Here is a 17,004-nt window from a genome sequence, read left to right as displayed (position 1 = left end):
GTCATCACTGGTTCCCCTACACCTGGAAAACTGCCTGGCACATCAAACACACTCAATAAATATGTCAAATGAATACTAAATGAGTAAAGTTGTCTTTTAACTTGATGGTATTGTTGCCAACTAGAGGCTGTTTTACATAATAATTCTATCAATCAGAATTCTATCAATCAGAATTGCCTTTGCAAAATCATGCTTAGAACAGCTCATCCTATGTGAAGATTAGAAAACTGCTTACCCGTTTTTCTAAAGCAGTAATTTTTCTTTAAATGTTAAGACTTTATTTACAAAGCTTCTTTGTTGCACAGAAAGTAAAAAAGGTTGTGACAACCTCCTGCAGCCACAGACTAACTCAGCAATCACAGTTATCCACACTACAGCAAGTCTTACACAAAAACCTAACAACTCTTAAAAATTTGTTGGGGTGAAGTGCCCAAGGTTGGTGGTGGATTTCCAAGAGGGACTAAATGGAGGAAGGTGGAATGTCACGGGAACTATTCTTTGGCTCTTTGGGTGACTGGGTAGGTGGGCGTCCTGGGGTTTGTATCACAGTTACCTTTAAGAAAAACAGCTAAAAATTCATGTCAGCAGTCCAACCAATACTGAACAGTTCTTTTCCTGCAAGTTATTTGGGGTCTCACTAACCATCTTCTTCTTCATCATCTGTTTCTCTCTTCCTTAAAGCAGGAATTTTGACTTCATATTTTATACTTAATTCCCCCAGATTTTGGATGGCAGATGGTTGAATGGCATCACCGACTCAAGGGACATGAGTTTGAGTAAGCTCTGGGAGTTGGTTATGGACAGGGAAGCCTGACGTACTGCAGTCCAGGGGGTCTCAAAGAGTCAGACACAACTGAGCAACTGAACTGAACTCCCAGATTTTATTTACATTTTAAGGTAGGATTCCATTTTTTTTTCTAAATGGTTAGCCAATTGTTTCAACATAAATTCAAAATTCTTTCTCAACTAACATGAAATGTCACCTGTATAACACTAGTCTTTTTGACCCAGTGCTGTCTATTCCAGTTACCACTTATTGTTTTGATTACCATAGCTTTATTTGTATATTCACTAGTACAAGTCCCCACTTAATTTTCTTCTTTCAAAAATTTTTTGACTTTATAAGCTCATTCTTCCAAATGAAATTTAGACTCATTTTGTCAAGTTTTCGAAAAGAATTCTGGTTGGAATTGTAAACTATCAGCCATATGACCTTGTGCCAGTTACTACTCTGTTGCTATTTCCCTCATTGGTAAAATGGAGATAGTAGTACTTAACTCACAGGTTTGTTATGAGAACTAAGTGAATTAAGACATATAAAGTACTAGGCTAGAAAGAAAGATGTTAACTATTAGTGTAATTGTTCAAAAGTGATAAATATTATGATTGTTCAATAAATGTTTTCCAGATTGTGCACCCACAAAATTCAAAAGACTCTTCAAGATACACCAAATGTACCATAAAGCATAGGCAATGATATGAAAAACACATAACGTATGCCTGCTTCACTTCACTAAAACTTTGACCCTTGGTAAAACGCAGAACTGACACTAGGTGCAGAGAACTATGAGAAACACCAAAGGCTGGTGGTAGGAAGCCTCAAAATTTTTATAAAGACTGGCCCACCAAGTGGAGAAAATCACTTCTTTCTAGTCAGCGTTTTGGGGCACTAGCACATGCCCTCTAACTCCTTTCGTTTCCCTACCTCCACAGTTATGACACTACTACTGCCCACTTCTTTCCAAGAAAACACAGAGGGACTAGACGTCTAAGACAAAATACTTTTCAAATGAGATAGTGGCCAGGTACAAAGTATATATGCTACTGCTAACTATAGACAGACGTGTCCAGAATATTGTAACAAGCTACCTCCACCAAGTTTCCCACATCACTGAAAGGATGGAGGGAGGGGGACTATTGTGGGTTTTCTCCTACCGGGAAACCGGCTTATCTCACAATGAATTGTTTTTAATGGTTTTGCTATCAGCATGACATTGGGATGAGGTAGAGGTCATATACCTTCTAAAATAACAATAATAACCTCCTATGCAGAGCTGTACGATGAGGAAACAGAGGCCAGGACTGGCAACGTTAAAAGCGTGCTCAGCCCAGGTCGACTCTGTGGGCTGCAGCCTGCCAGGCTCCTCTGTCCCTGCAATTTTTCAGACAAGAATACTGGAGTGGGTTGCCATTTCCTCCTCTACGGGATCTTCCGGACCAAGGGATCGAACCCGCGTCCCCTGCATTGGCAGGCGGATTCTTCACCGCTGAGCCACCCGGAAAAGCCCCAGGACTGGAACATGACTAGCTAATTGCAAAAGCAGCCAAAGGCCTACACCCTAAGTGTCCTCATTCCCAGAATCGTGCTCGGGCCACCACACCACACAGCTTCTCCCCGACGCTTGCCACGCTTCGAGGTGGGAGGAGTAAAAGCAGCCAGTCGGGCCAGAGCAAAAGCGCTGGAAAACCTAGGAACGGCGCAATCGAGAGCACATGACTGGCCGCTCGTCTCCCCTTCCACCCTCCCCCGTCCCCGCGCCAGGAGCACGCGCTGCCAACCTCGTCATGTGACCTTCACGCGGCCCCAGCGCTCCCCCTACTAGGAGACTCTTTCCAGCAGCCATTTTGCCTACAACTTGTCGTCCGTGCTCACAGCGGAGCAGGACGCCACGAAAACCCGCGGCCAGACTTTACAGGCCGCACATGCGCTTCGAAAGAGTGCTGGGAGCGGCAGGGGAGAGACGAACCTCACTGAACACGTCGCACCCCGGGGCGCCGGGGAAAGCTGTGGGTGCGCCTCCGAGTGCGATTGGCTGTAGCGTCCACGTGACGCCATTGCCCCCTACCCTTTCCTTGCCCCCCGCCCCTCAAAAAATACCAGACATACTCTTAACACCTCGCGCCAAGTAATCGCCGCTGGGCGCGTGGGGACAGACGGGGCGCGTGGCAACCAGGGCGCCTGCGCGTACCTGCCAGAGCCGACCGCAGCGGGCCCACGCGCCGCTCCGCTCACGGGTCCCGGAATCCTCGCGCTGCTGGAACACCCGGCTAGTCATTGGCGGCCAGGTTTGATCACGTGATCAGCTCAGGCCCGCCCCTAACCGCTAATCACCTGGCACCGTGCTCGAAGCGGTGCCGAAAGTCGTTCGCACGCGGAAAGGGAGGGTAGTTAGAAGACCTCCTTTTTAGCCGTTATGAGATCACATTCCTAAAGTGGAAACGAGAAAGCAGGGTCTCAAAACTAAGTAAGGTCACACCTACCGCTTTAACTTCGCGTGCCGCTCCAGGAGCCGGGAACCATCGCCCTTGGGCGCTCCCCGATGCACGCCGGGATATGTCTGGCGCCCCTCGGTGTGCTGCAGAGCATGCCGGGAAAGGCACCTCTCCCGATTTCCTGGCTCTCACCTCCCTGGTTTTCCTTTCTTGTCCCGTAGAAAGCCCTGTCCTACGGCGGGGATGCAGGCAGTTTGGGTAATTATGGGAACGAGACTGGGTGTAACAAGCACTTTCAGTCTCCCTTCCCCCACTCGTTTGATCTGTGTGGTTTTAGGGAAACCGCTTAACTTTTCTTCAGGGAGAATGCATTTGGTAAGTTCCTGCTGAGTGCCTTTTTGAATATTGAAAAGAAAAAATTATTTGCCTACAAGCAAACTATCTGAAGTTCGTGGTAGTAGGAGGGGAAGAATGCTAATTTAGGTACAACTTACTGTAAACCCCTCTAGCAAGTAGAAATAATGCTCCAGAATGTCTTTGGGGACATAAGACCAGACCTTTCTTGATAAACATACTACTATTGTTGGGGAAAGTGGAGGTGAGAGGAGCAGGAGGAATTTTAAAGGAGCCAGAGATGTAGCCCTACTACAGTTTCTGTTTCAACCTAATCTAGCTATGATGTATTGAAGCCAAAAAAACAGACCATCTACTAAGATGAGAAAAGGTGGTCTTGCATTTGAATGAGTTAATTTTGTACTGTATTCACGAAACTGACCTCCAGAACAAATACAACAACAACAAACTGATATTCTACTCCCAATTAAAACAATTCGTATCTGTTCTGCCCTAACTCCATTCTTCAGCTTTGCTGATTTCAAAACTTTGTTTTTTCAAGTTAAGAAAGGGATGATTAAACTGGAGGAATTTGACTAGCACTGCTCAGACTCAAGAATGATGATTTATAAGCTAGAAATTAAGTGTGTTAATTTATAATGCGGTTATCAAGCCAAAATATATTGTTTTGCACAGCTTTTTCTGGTTTCAAGGCACTTACTTGATAAGCCTAATTACTTATCAGAAGATTATGTTCTGACGAGGAAATCAAAAGAAAGGAAATTAAACAATCACATGTGCTAAAACCATTAAATTAATAGCCTATCAATCTTAAGCTTGATGTTAATCAAACAGTTAATCAAAATACTTTAATGTGAGCAACAACCCTGAGAGAAAAGTACTATATAATATTAGCACCTTCTGAGACAGTCTTGAGTGGGAAACTAAAAAATGTATTTCCACGTTTTATCCAGGCAGTTGTGATGCACAACTATGTTGGGGTCATTGACTATAGTGGAAAGAGCCCTGGCCTTGAAATCAGACCCATCTGAGTGAACTTGCAATTCTCCACTTTCTGTACTTGAACCTTGAACAGATTTTTTTTTTAACATTTTAATCCTCAGTTCCTTTAACTTCGATTTGGGGCCAATAAACTTAGCCTTTGGATTCTCATGATGATTCCAAAATAAAAATATTTTGAACACCTGTCACAGTCCCTGGTGAATAGGAGGCACTGTATAGCTGTGAATATATGTTAGTGGTAAAGGCTGTGTTTTAACCACCATCCTGTGTCCAATACAGCATATTCTTGAATCCTTTTTCCACCACTATTCTGTTTCTCCCCTAGACAGTGCTAGAGGCACACCAACAGATTCTTACACTGCAGATCTTTTTTAGATTCCTTGGTGGCTGGTGCCCATCTGTTGGTACAAACTGTTACATTATCTCCTACCTTCATTTCAAGGGGTTTTTTTTTTTCCTCTTAATCTGTCATTTAAGATGCTGAACTGTAGACATTATTGAAGTAAAATAATGATATTAATAATATAGAGATGGCTAGAGGGTATAGGGGGCACTTGTGCCTTTACTTGATGAAGGTTAAAAATTGCTTACATTTAAATACCTAAGAGTAAACACATCCTCAAAACTCACTCTTCCTTCACTTATATAACACAATGTTTTAGACTCTCCTTTCCCAGTCTCCTTCCAGCAGTTCATTCTCCTCTCCTGCCCTTATCCATTCCTAGCAAGGGACGGTTAGCAAGGGCAGAGCTTCCTGTAGACATCTGAAATTCAGTGTTCCAAAAGTCAAACTCATTGTCTCTGCATCACACACCTGCTACTACTGCATTCCCTTAAAAGGGCAAAGACACCACCATTTCAATAAGCCTCCCAGTCTAGGAAACCTTCCTATGCTTAACTGGTCTTTTTCGTCTATTTGTCAGTTTCAATTAGTCACAAAGTTCTATTGCTTCAAACACTGAAACTTTTTTTTTAAGGTAAATCCCTACTTTCAACTTCTCCCACTATTACAGCATTAGTTCAAACCTTATCTCTGTGAGACCCTACAAATACAAGTATATGAATTATTTCATTATAATGATAATAGTGTGTTAAGTTGATTTTAGAATACAAAACTTGTCATCTATATTGTTTTACAATACACTAGTAAAAGGTTTATAATGTCCTACACAGTGAATGCTCTTAGTAAGTTTGAGTGAAATAATTTTTTAATGTATCTGTTTATTGAAGTTTTGGACAGATACTTTACTGAGTGTTGAAGAGTGTTAATGGTGATCTTGGAAGTAGTTGTTCACTGTTATGCTATCCTCAAATATTTCTGGTTCTACCAACTTCCAGGAACATGATATAATTGCTTTTCCTTGCTCCTATAAAGTTAGGAATGACTACATGACTTGCTTTGGTAATGAAATATGAGTGAAAGTGACATATATCACTTCTGGGAAGAAGCTTTAAAGGCCAGCACGGAATTCAGCCATTTTCTCTTTCGTTTTGCTACAGCTGCTAACAGTGTTCCAACTGGTGGTTACTCTGTCAGCCTTGGTCCCATAATATGGATGGCATAGAGCAGACACACCTAACCAACTGGCAGTGAATATGTAGCATGAGCAAAAGATAACTTAGGTAGATTTCAGACACTGAGATTTGGGAACATTCAGTTCAGTTCAGTCGCTCAGTTGTATCCAACTCTTAGCGACCCCATGAACCACAACACGCCAGGCCTCCCTGTCCATCACCAACTCCTGGAGTTTTCCCAAACTCATGTCCACTGAATCAGTGATGCCATCCAACCATCTCATCCTCTGTCAGCCCCTTTTCCTCCTGCCCTCAATCTTTCCCAGCATCAGGGTCTTTTCAAATGAGTCAGTTCTTCAAATCAGGTGGCCAAAGGATTGGAATTTCAGCTTCAACATCAGTCCTTCCAATGAACACCCAGGACTGATCTCTTTTAGGATGGAGTAGTTGGATCTTCTTGCAGTCCAAGGGACTCTGAAGAGTCTTCTCAAACACCACAGTTCAAAAGTATCAATTCTTCAGTGCTCAGCTTTCTTTATAGTCCAACTCTCACATCCGTACATGACTACTGGAAAAACCACAGCCTTGACTAGATGGACCTTTGTTGACAAAGTAACTGGGAACATTAGTTATTGCTTGTAACATAGCCACAGTGAATTATACAGAAATGGAGGAAATTATTAGTGACCAAAATCCATTTTGTTAAGGAAACAACACAAGTGCTTGTGGACAGAGGAATGGATAAGCAAAATACAATATATACATACAGTGGAATATTATTCAGCATTTAAAAAGGATGGAAAATCTGAAACATGCTACAGCATGGATGAATATTGAGGATATTATGCTACATGAAAAGAAACCAGTCACAAAAAGACGAATACTTTGTACTTATATGAGGTATCTAGAGTACTTAAATTCATAGAGACAGAAAATAGAATGGCAATTGCCAGGGGTTGGAGGGAAGGAAAGATGGAAAATTGCTGTTTAAAGGGTATAGTGTTTCAGTTTTGAAAGATAAAAAGAGTTCTGGAGCTTGCACATCAATATGAATGTACTCACCACTACTGAATGGCACACTTAAAAATGGTTATGATTGTAAATGTTATGTTATATATATATATATTTACTACAGTTTTTAAAAGATAACAGATACCTGTTAATTGAGTGAAAGAATGAAAGAATATGTAAGTTAAGACAAACATTTCTGATACTTATTTATCAATTCAACTTCACTGAACTTGGGCACTTCTGATGGTTACTAGTATTGAGTGTGTGTGTGTGAGAAAGAGAGAGAAAAACAGACACACTGCTCTCTGGTTCATCTTACTTTTCTGAAACACAGATCTCATCATATAATGCCTCCATTTTAAAACCATTGAGAAAGTCCAACTTAGCAAACATTTTTTTATGGTTGCCACTATTGTATCTTGTCCAAATTATCTCTGTCCACCTCAGTTTATAAAGATTGTCTTCTGTGTTTTGGGGAAGAAGTTTAATAGATTTAGCTTTTAGTCCAATATCTAGCTCAAATTAATACTAGTGTATGGTGTGAGGTAGGGGTTGAGGTTTGCTTTTTTCCATAAGGATATTAAATTATTCAGCACTATTTGTTAAAGACTATTTTTCCTTCTTCAAACTACTTTGGCACCTTCATTAGTTATCTATGACTGTTTAACAAGTTATTCCAAAGTTTAGCAACTTAGAAGCTTTTTTTTTTTTTTTTGGCTGCTTGGCTTGTAGGATCTTAGTTCCCTGACCAGGGATCAAACCTGTGCCCCTGTGGCACTGGAAGCTCAAAGTCCTAACACTGGACCACTAGGAAATTCCTTTTTTTGATTTTTCTTTTTTCTTCTTTTGGTCTGCAGCAGCTTTAAATAGCAATATTTTAAAAAATAAATAAATAGCAATATTTTTTACCTCATAGTTTCTGTAGTTAAGAAACTTGGGCATATTTTATATGGGTGCCCTGGAATAAGGTTTCTCATGAGGTTGCAGTCAAACTGTTGGCCAGGGCTTTGGTCTCATCCAAAGGCTTGATTTGAGAGAAGGGGAGCCCGCTTCCAAGCTCACTCATATGGTTCTTGGCAGACCTTTGTCCCTTGACATATGGGCTGCTTTACAACAGGGCTACTAGTTCTTTACCAATAGCGAGCCATCCAAGAAAGAAAGAGTGCCCCCACAATGTAAGTCATAGCATTTGTTAAGCCTCACCCCAGAAATAACTTCCCTGGTAGCTCAGTTGATAAACAACCTGCCTGCAGTACAGGAGAGCCAGGTTTGATCCCTGGGTTGGGAACATCCCCTGGAGAAGGAAATGGTAAACCACTCCAGTATTCTTGCCTGGAAAATCCCATGGACAGAGGAGCCTAGCAGGCTACAGTCCATGGGATCACAACAGTCGGACACAACTTAGGGACTAAACCACATCCTATCATTTTTATCAGTCCAGATACATACAGAAGAGAGTACATAATGGTGTGAATACCAGGAGATAGGAATCAATATGGGCCATCGTAGAGAATGCCTACTATAACATCTTTTTCAAAAATCAATTTTTTGCATATGTTTGGGTCTATATCTAGGCTGTATCCTGTTAAATTGACCTATTTATTTGTCCATATACTAATGCCATGTTGCCTTGATTTCTGTAAATCTGTAGTAAGTCTTGAGGTCAGGTAGTGCAAGTCCTTCAATTTTATCTTTTTCAAAATTGTTTTGACTGTTCTTTTTTTTTTCACTGAAAAAGACCAGTTTTGTCTTTTTAATTGGTAGGATAACTTGACATAATTTTTATCAAACAGAAATCAGGATGGTTTTTGCATTTTGATGCCAGAAATGCCAATTTAAAGACTACCAACACTTTAAAAGTTAAATATTGCCACATTAACAATCATGCAGTACCAACACAATTTTAAATAGAAAACACCAACACTAAATGTGGTTGTAAAATGAACATCCCAGATACGCTTATATTTTATAGTGAAAGTGAAGTCTCTCAGTCGTGTCCAACTCTTTGCGACCCCATGGACTGTAGGCTACAACGCTCCTCCATCCATGGGATTTTCCAGGCAAGAGTACTGGAGCCAGTTGCCATTTCCTTCTCCATATTCTGTCTTTTGTATTTTTATATAAATTTTAGAATGAGCTCTTCAGTTTCTATTAAAAACCTGCTTGTGTTTTAATTGGAATTACATTAACTCTGTAGGTCAATTTGTGAATAATTAGTATTTTAATAATAATATCTTCCAACCTATTAACATATGATAATTAAATTTGTATCTGACAAAGTACAAATATCTGGACTATATAAAGAACACCTATAATTCAAAAATAACAAGACAGCAACCTAATATTTTTTAAATGGACAACAGACTTAAACTGACACTTAACAAAAACATCTCCTGGGGGACTTCCCTGGTGGTCAAGTGGTTAAGAATCCACCTGCCAATGCAGGGGACACAGATTTGATCCCTGGTCCAGGTACTAACATCCCACGTGCCACAGGTCAACTAAGCCCATACACTACAACTACAATCCCACACTCTAGAGTCTGCGCATTGCTACTACTGAACCCACATACCCTAGAGCTGTGCTCCACAAGAGAAGCCACTGCAGTGAGAAGCCCATGTACTGCAACTAGAGTAGCCCTCGCTCACCGCAACTAGAGAAAGCTCATGCACTGCAACAAGGACCCAACACAGCTATAGTAAATGAATAAAAGAACATCTACTGGGACTTCCCTGGTGGTCCAGTGGTAAGGCTCCCAATTTAGAGGGCCTGAGTTTGATCCTGGGTCAGAGAACTAGATCCCACATTCCACAAGCAAGACCCAGCGCACCCAAATAAATAAAAAGTTTTTAAAGAGAACATGCTAAAGAAAAAAGAAAAACATCCTACAAAATGGTAATAAGCATATGAAAAGTTACATAATAATTATTAGAGAAATACAAATTAAAACTACAATGAGATAACACTTCATGCCTTCCAGAATATTTAAAATTTGAAACACTGACAATAACAACTGTTGGCTAGATCTGAGACAACTAGAACTCTAGAACTCCTGTACGTTGCTACTGGAAGTGTAAAATGGTACAGTCCTTTGGAAGTTGTTTGACAATTTCTTATAAATTATAACATATACCTATCCCATGACCCAGAAATTCAAATTTCTAGGTATTTACTCAAGAGAAATGAAAACATATAGCTACAAAAACTGCTGTATAAGAATTTTTATAACAGCTTTATTCATAATCATCAAAAACTAGAAACAACCCAAATGTCCATCAACAAATAAGTGGATAAACATATTGATTATCATTGGACTATTACTCAACAATAAAAAGGGGACTTCCCTGGTGGTACAGTGGATAAGAATCTGCTTGCCAATTCAGGGTAAACAGATGCAATCCCTGATCCAGGAAGATTCCACATGCCTTGATGCAGCTGAGCCTGTGTGCCCGTGTGCTGGCCTGTGATTGTGTTGACTTACACGATATACCAGAAGCGATACTGTGCCAATTTAGAGTCTAGTCTTTAAAAGAACTGGCAGCTTTTACTTCCTCCTTTTGGAACCCATGATGTGAGGAAGCCCAAACAACCACGTGGAAGATAAACAAGATCCATAACTGGCAGTCCTAGCTGAGATCCCAGCCAAGAGCCAATCCCAACTTGCCAGCCATGTGAGCAAGTCATCTTGGAAGTGGATTCTCCAGTTTCAGTCAAGCTATCTCAGCTGATGCCACAGAGAACAAAGACAAAATGATTCCACTAAACCCTGACCAACTGCAATGTCATGAACAAATAAATGATTTTTGTTGTTTTAAGTCACTAGGTTTGGGGTGGGTTTACATATCAATAAATAACCAAAACGTGGTAATAAAAATCTTATCAGTCGTTGCCTTGGGGAAAAGAGGGGATAAATTGCAAAGGGCACAAGAGGAGTTTCTTGGTGAAAAAAAATGTTCTATATCTTAACAAATGGGACATAATTCAACTTAAAATCTTTTGCAAAAAAAAAAAAAAAAAAATCTTTTGCAGAGCAAAGGGAACCATCAACAGAATGAAAAGGCACTACAGAATGAGTGAAAATATTTGCAAATGATATGCCCCACAAGTGGCAATATTCAAGTATATAAACAGCTCATACAATTCAATGTCAAGAAACCAAACAATCCTATCAAAAATGGTCAGAAGAGGGAATTTTCTAATGGTCCAGTAGTTAAGACTCCCACTGCAGGGGGCCCAGGTGCGATCCTTTATCAGGGAACTGAGATCCCACAAGCCGTGTGGAGAAGCCAAAAAAAAAAAGCAGAAGATCTGAATAGACATTTTTCCAAAGAAGACCTGCAGATGGCTAACAGGCATATGAAAAGATACTCAACATTGCTAATCACCAGAGAAATATAAAGCAAAACCACAATGAGATATCACCTCACACTGTCAATATGATTCTCATCAAAAAGTCTACAAATAATATTGGAGAGGATATGGAGAAAAAGGAATCCTTGTACACTATTGGTATGATTGTATATTAGGGCAGCCACTCTGGAAAGTAGTATGGAAATTCCTTTAAAAAGTAAAAGTAAACCTTATGACCCAGCAATTCCATTTCTAGAAAAAACAAAAACACTAATTCAAAAAGATCCCTGCCTGTGTTGGACAACAAGAGAAGCCACTGCAGTGTGAAGCCCATGCAACACAATGAAGAGTAGACCCTGCTCACTGCAACTAGAAAAAAGCCCACATGCAGCAATGAAGATTCAGTGCAGCCAAAATAAATAATAAATTAAATTTTTTTTTAATTTTTAAAGATATGTGCACCCCAAAGTTCACAGAAGCATTATTTACAAAAGCCAAGATATGGAAGCAACTCAAGTGTCCATCAACAGATGAATGGATAAAGAAGATGTGATATGAATGGATAAAGAAGATATATAATGGAATATTACTCAGCCATAGAAAGAATGAAATTCTGCCATTTACAACAACTTATATGGACCTAGAGTGCATTAAATTTAGTGAAGTAAGGGAAAGAAATACTGTATGATATCACTCATATATGAAATTTTAAAAATAAATGAATGTATATAGCAAGACAGAAACACACTCACAGGTATAGAGAACAAACTAGTGCTTACCAGTGGGAAGAGGGAAGAGGTGAGGGGTAAAATAAGGGAATGGGATTAAGAGATACAAACTATTGTGTATAAAATAGATAATAAGATATGTCTGTTATATAGCACAGGGAATTGCAGTCATTATCTTATAATAACTTTTAATGGAGTATTATCTGTAAAAATACTGAATCATTATGCTGTATACCTGAAACTAATATTGTAAATCAACTATATATAAATAAATAAATAACATTATTGGACAATTTTTTAAAAAGAAGTGTTTTATATCTTGATTTGAGCAGTAGTTATAAGGATGTATACTTTTATCAAAACTTAGAACCATAGACTTAAAATCTATATATTAGAATATAAGTAAATTATACCTAATGAAGTTAATTAAAAAAACTTCGGGGTGGTCTACTTCTGCTTTATTGACTATGCCAAAGCCTTTGACTGTATGGATCACAACAAACTGTGGAAAATTCTTCAAGGGATGGGAATACCAGACCACCTGACCTGCCTCCTGAGAAATCTGTATGCAGGTCAAGAAGCGACAGTTAGAACTGGACATGGAACAACAGACTGGTTCCAAATCGGGAAAGGAGTAGGTCAAGGCTGTATTTTGTCACCCTGCTTATTTAACTTATATGCAGAGTACATCATGCGAAATATCAGGCTGGATGAAGCACAAGCTAGAATCAAGATTGCCAGGAGAAATATCAAAAACCTCAGATATGCAGATAACACCACCCTTATGGCAGAAAGTGAAGAAGAACTAAAGAGCCTCTTGATAAAAGTGAAAGAGGAGAGTGAAAAGCTGGCTTAAAAGTCAACATTCAGAAAACTAAGATCATGGCATTTGGTCCCATTAGTTCAGTTCAGTTCAGTTCATTTCAGCCGCTCAGTCGTGTCCGACTCTTTGCGACCCCATGAATCGCAGCACGCCAGGCCTCCCTGTCCATCACAAACTCCCGAAGTTGACTCAAACTCATGCCCATCGAGTCGGTGATGCCATCCAGCCATCTCATCCTCTGTCATCCCCTTCTCCTCCTGCCCCCAATCCCTCCCAGCATCAGGGTCTTTTCCAATGAGTCAACTCTTCACATGAGGTGGCCAAAGTATTGGAGTTTCAGCTTCAGCATCAGTCCTTCCAGTGAACACCTAGGACTGATCTCCTTTAGGATGGACTGGTTTGATCTCCTTGCAGTCCAAGGGACTCTCAAGAGGCTTCTCCAACACCACAGTTCCCATTACTTCATGGCAAGTAGATGAGGAAACAATGGAAATAGTGACAGACTTTATTTTGGGGGGCTCCAAAATCTCTGCAGATGGTGACTGCAGCCATGAAATAAAAAGACGCTTGCTCCTAGGAAGAAAAGTTATGACCCACCTAGACAGCATATTAAAAAGCAGAGACATTACATTGCCAACAAAGGTCCATCTTGTCAAAGCTATGGTTTTTCCAGTAGTTATGCATGTATGTGAGAGTTGGACTATAAAGAAAGCTGAGCACCAAAGAATTGATGCTTTTCAACTGTGGTGTGATGGCTCAGACGGTAAAGCATCTGCCTGCAATGCAGGAGACCTGGATTCGACCCCTGGGTTGGGAAGATCCCCTGGAGAAGGAAATGGCAACCCACTTCAGTACTCTTGCCTGGAACATCCCATGGACAGAGGAGCCTGGTAGGTTACAGTCCATGGGGTTGTAAAGAGTCAGACACGACTGAGCAATTTCACTTCTTGTCTGTTTTATACATAGGCACACATATATGTCAATCTTATCTCCCAATTCATTCCACTCCCCCTTTCCACCTGTTACCACAGGTGGAAACAGGTTTTCTATGTTTTCTATGTCTGTGCCTCTCTATGTGTTGGAGAAGACTCTTGAGAGTCCCTTGGACTACAAAAGATCCAACCAGTCCATCCTAAAAGAAATCAGTCCTGAATATTCATTGGAAGGACTGATGTTGAAGCTGAAACTCCAATCCTTTGGCCACCTGATGCAAAGAACTGACTCATTGGAAAAGACCCTGATGCTGGGAAAGATCGAAGGTGGGAGAAGGGGACAACAGAGGATGAGATGGTTGGATGGCATCACCGACTCAAGGAACATGAGTTTGAGCAAGCTCCAGGAGTTGGTTATGGACAGGGAAGCCTGGTGTGCTGCAGTCCATGGGGTCACAAAGTGCTGGACACAACTGAGCAACTGAACTGAACTGAACTAGTGGTTAGGAGGTTAGGACTCTGTGTTTTCACTGCTAAGGGTGCAGGTTCGATGCCTGGTCAGAGAACTAAGATCCTGCAAGCCTCTCAGGGTATGGCCAAATTAAAAAAAAAAAAAAACTTTGAAGACTCTCTATTAACTAGACAATAAATTCTTGGCTTCCTGTGAGATTCCTAACACAGGAGCCCCAGGCTGAATTCCCAGGATATTCCCTCCTACCCTTTCCACTAAAGCTAAACAAAATGATTTGCAGTTCTACATGGGCCCAGGCCTGTTAAAGTTGTTCTGTCTTCCTGGAATATCACTCTTTCTGATTACAGGCTGCTAAAGTCCCCGTCATCTTGTGACGCCCACCCACTTTTACCCACCCCTGTGCTGCTACAGTCTTAGTCACCACCTCCTCTTGCTGACAGAATACTTTGTGAATAGTCTTATTATGAAACTTACCACATTCTATTGTAAATTTTTGTTTACATAAATGTTTCCTTCACCAGACCCTGGCTTCCTTTAGGAAAGAGACAACTTCTGAATCATCTTTGTATCACCATAATCCAAGTACCAAGCAGGTAACAGATATTCAAAAATGGTGATTGGATTGTGGTACACTAGCCAGGTTCTCCTTTTGCTTCTCTCATTACTTTACTGCTTTTCTCCAGCTCTCTGTAGTATAGGATAGTCTCCATCCAATGCCACCCTCTGCTGTCTGCTTTCACCTCTCTCTCTTTCGACCCTTTGGCAATCTCTAAGACTCACCCAACATCATGGCCACAACCATTTCCTTTATTGCAGATAGCTCCAGAAGTTATTCATTATCAGGCAATGTTCACTGAGCCTTAAGGACACTACCAAAGGCTGGCATGCAAGGACTTGCAAAGGAATCCACTTGACCTAAGGATTTGAAGAGGACTGGATGTTGAAGACGAGAGAGAAAGGAATCAAAGTTTTTCAAGAAACCAAACCTGTGTGCTAGAGAGAACAAGGAAGCATCATCAAATGGGGAAGTATGAAGGAGGAATTGATGTGGGGAGAAAAATATGCATTTTTATCTTAGTTGGGTGTCATACTACTACATTCAAGTGAATCTGGTGTTAATGGAAATGTATAATTTTGTGCATTTATAAATGACTCCACGTACACACACACACACACACACATATATACATATATAGCCTTCAGACATTTTTTGAGGTGAAAATATAAATCAAAGAATTCCATAAATAAATATAAAACTGCAATTTATAATAAATTCTGCAAAAGAGGTACATATTCCTGTGAAAGCATGTAGGAGGAATTGATCAGCTCAAGGACACTGGCACTGATCACTGAGGAAAAACTGAAGCTGACTAGGGGATGAAGTAGAGGAGAGGTTCTAGGCAAAAGGACCAGCATGCACAAAAACCCACAACACAGAGACAGAAAGTAGATTAGTGGTTGCCAGGGGCTGATGGAGACAAGGGAGAAAGAGAGGGCCTGTTAATGGGTAGAGGGTTTCTTTTTGAGGTGATGAAAATGTTCTGGAATAAAACAGTGGTATCTGTTGCACAACTTCATAAATATACTAAAGCCTACTGAATCATATCCTTTAAGAGGATAAAATGTTGTGGTATGTGAATTATATCTCAATTTTCAAAATAGAAAAAAAAATTACAATAACAATAAGGGTTAAAAAAAAAAAAAGAAAGTCGGAAATGAATGCAAATTAAACAACACCAATAACAAAAATCCTATGTCAGAAAAGGCCCAGCACCTTCAAGAACCCAAAAGAAAGCCAGAGTGGTCAAAAGAGAGAATGAGAGCAAGCATGATGCATGCATGAGGCTAAAGAGGTGAGTACAAAGAATGAGGCAGGTGCCATACTTAAAGGAATGATGGTAAGGCACGAGACCTGCAAGAGATCACAGAGTAAGAATAGAGAGATCGATAGGTTGCATGGTGAACCCCCTTCATGTCCACAACCAAAGAGCAGAAAGAAAAAAATGGAACCTGTAAACATATTTACTGAACAAAGAAGACACAGGGAAGGAGAAGCAGCAGCACAACAGACTTGCAGTCAGAGGAGAGTGTGAGAGAGGTGAGGATTTCACAGAGTAGATGACAGCCAGCAATACTGACCATTGCAAAGTGGCTAAAGAGGACAGAAATCAAGAAAAGTCCTTTGAATTGGAGATGGGTGACCACAGACACAGCCATGTGAGAGTGGGGGGTGGCAGAGAGAGCCAGATGGCAGAGGAATAATGAGAAAGTGAGTCACGAAGACATGGAGGCACAGAGTATTTGGCAGTGAAAGGAGAAGGAAAACGGGACAGTAACTCAAAGACATGGGGGTCATACAGAGGCCTTTTTCAAAATAGGAGAGACCTGAGTGTGTTTGAGAATGAGAAACAGGAGCCAGGAAAAAGGAATCAATTTAAACTATGAAGGAGAAAAGAATTCATGCAACAAAGTTCCCTTGAGGAAATGGGAGGGGATGGAATCAAGACACAGGTGGAGAGCACAGACTTAGAAAATAAGACTTTTTTTTTTGCTCTAAGGGAGGCAGTGGTGGAGAGTGACAGAGTTTTTTTCAGGTGAAGAGGA

At 40.6% G+C, this 17,004-nt stretch overlaps 1 protein-coding gene across 4 annotated transcripts in view; it reads right to left on the bottom strand.

The window, feature by feature from the left end:
• MGA (MAX dimerization protein MGA) overlaps nucleotides 1-3,407 on the bottom strand; it is a 145,423-nt gene extending 142,016 nt beyond the window's left edge. The window contains exon 1 of one of the 4 annotated variants that reach the window (XM_043471546.1): nucleotides 3,262-3,407. The gene's annotated coding sequence lies outside the window, so the exon portion shown is untranslated. Of the gene's footprint in view, nucleotides 1-2,969; nucleotides 3,071-3,261 lie in introns of those variants that run through there. The other 3 variants (XM_043471535.1, XM_043471536.1, XM_043471547.1) reach the window with 3 other exon arrangements.
• Between the last annotated feature and the right edge of the window lie 13,597 nt (nucleotides 3,408-17,004).

This window comes from Cervus canadensis, chromosome 6 (genome assembly GCF_019320065.1).
Source record: "Cervus canadensis isolate Bull #8, Minnesota chromosome 6, ASM1932006v1, whole genome shotgun sequence".
Classification (NCBI taxonomy): Eukaryota; Metazoa; Chordata; class Mammalia; order Artiodactyla; family Cervidae; genus Cervus; species Cervus canadensis.
This window is presented reverse-complemented; position numbering and strand designations above follow the sequence as displayed.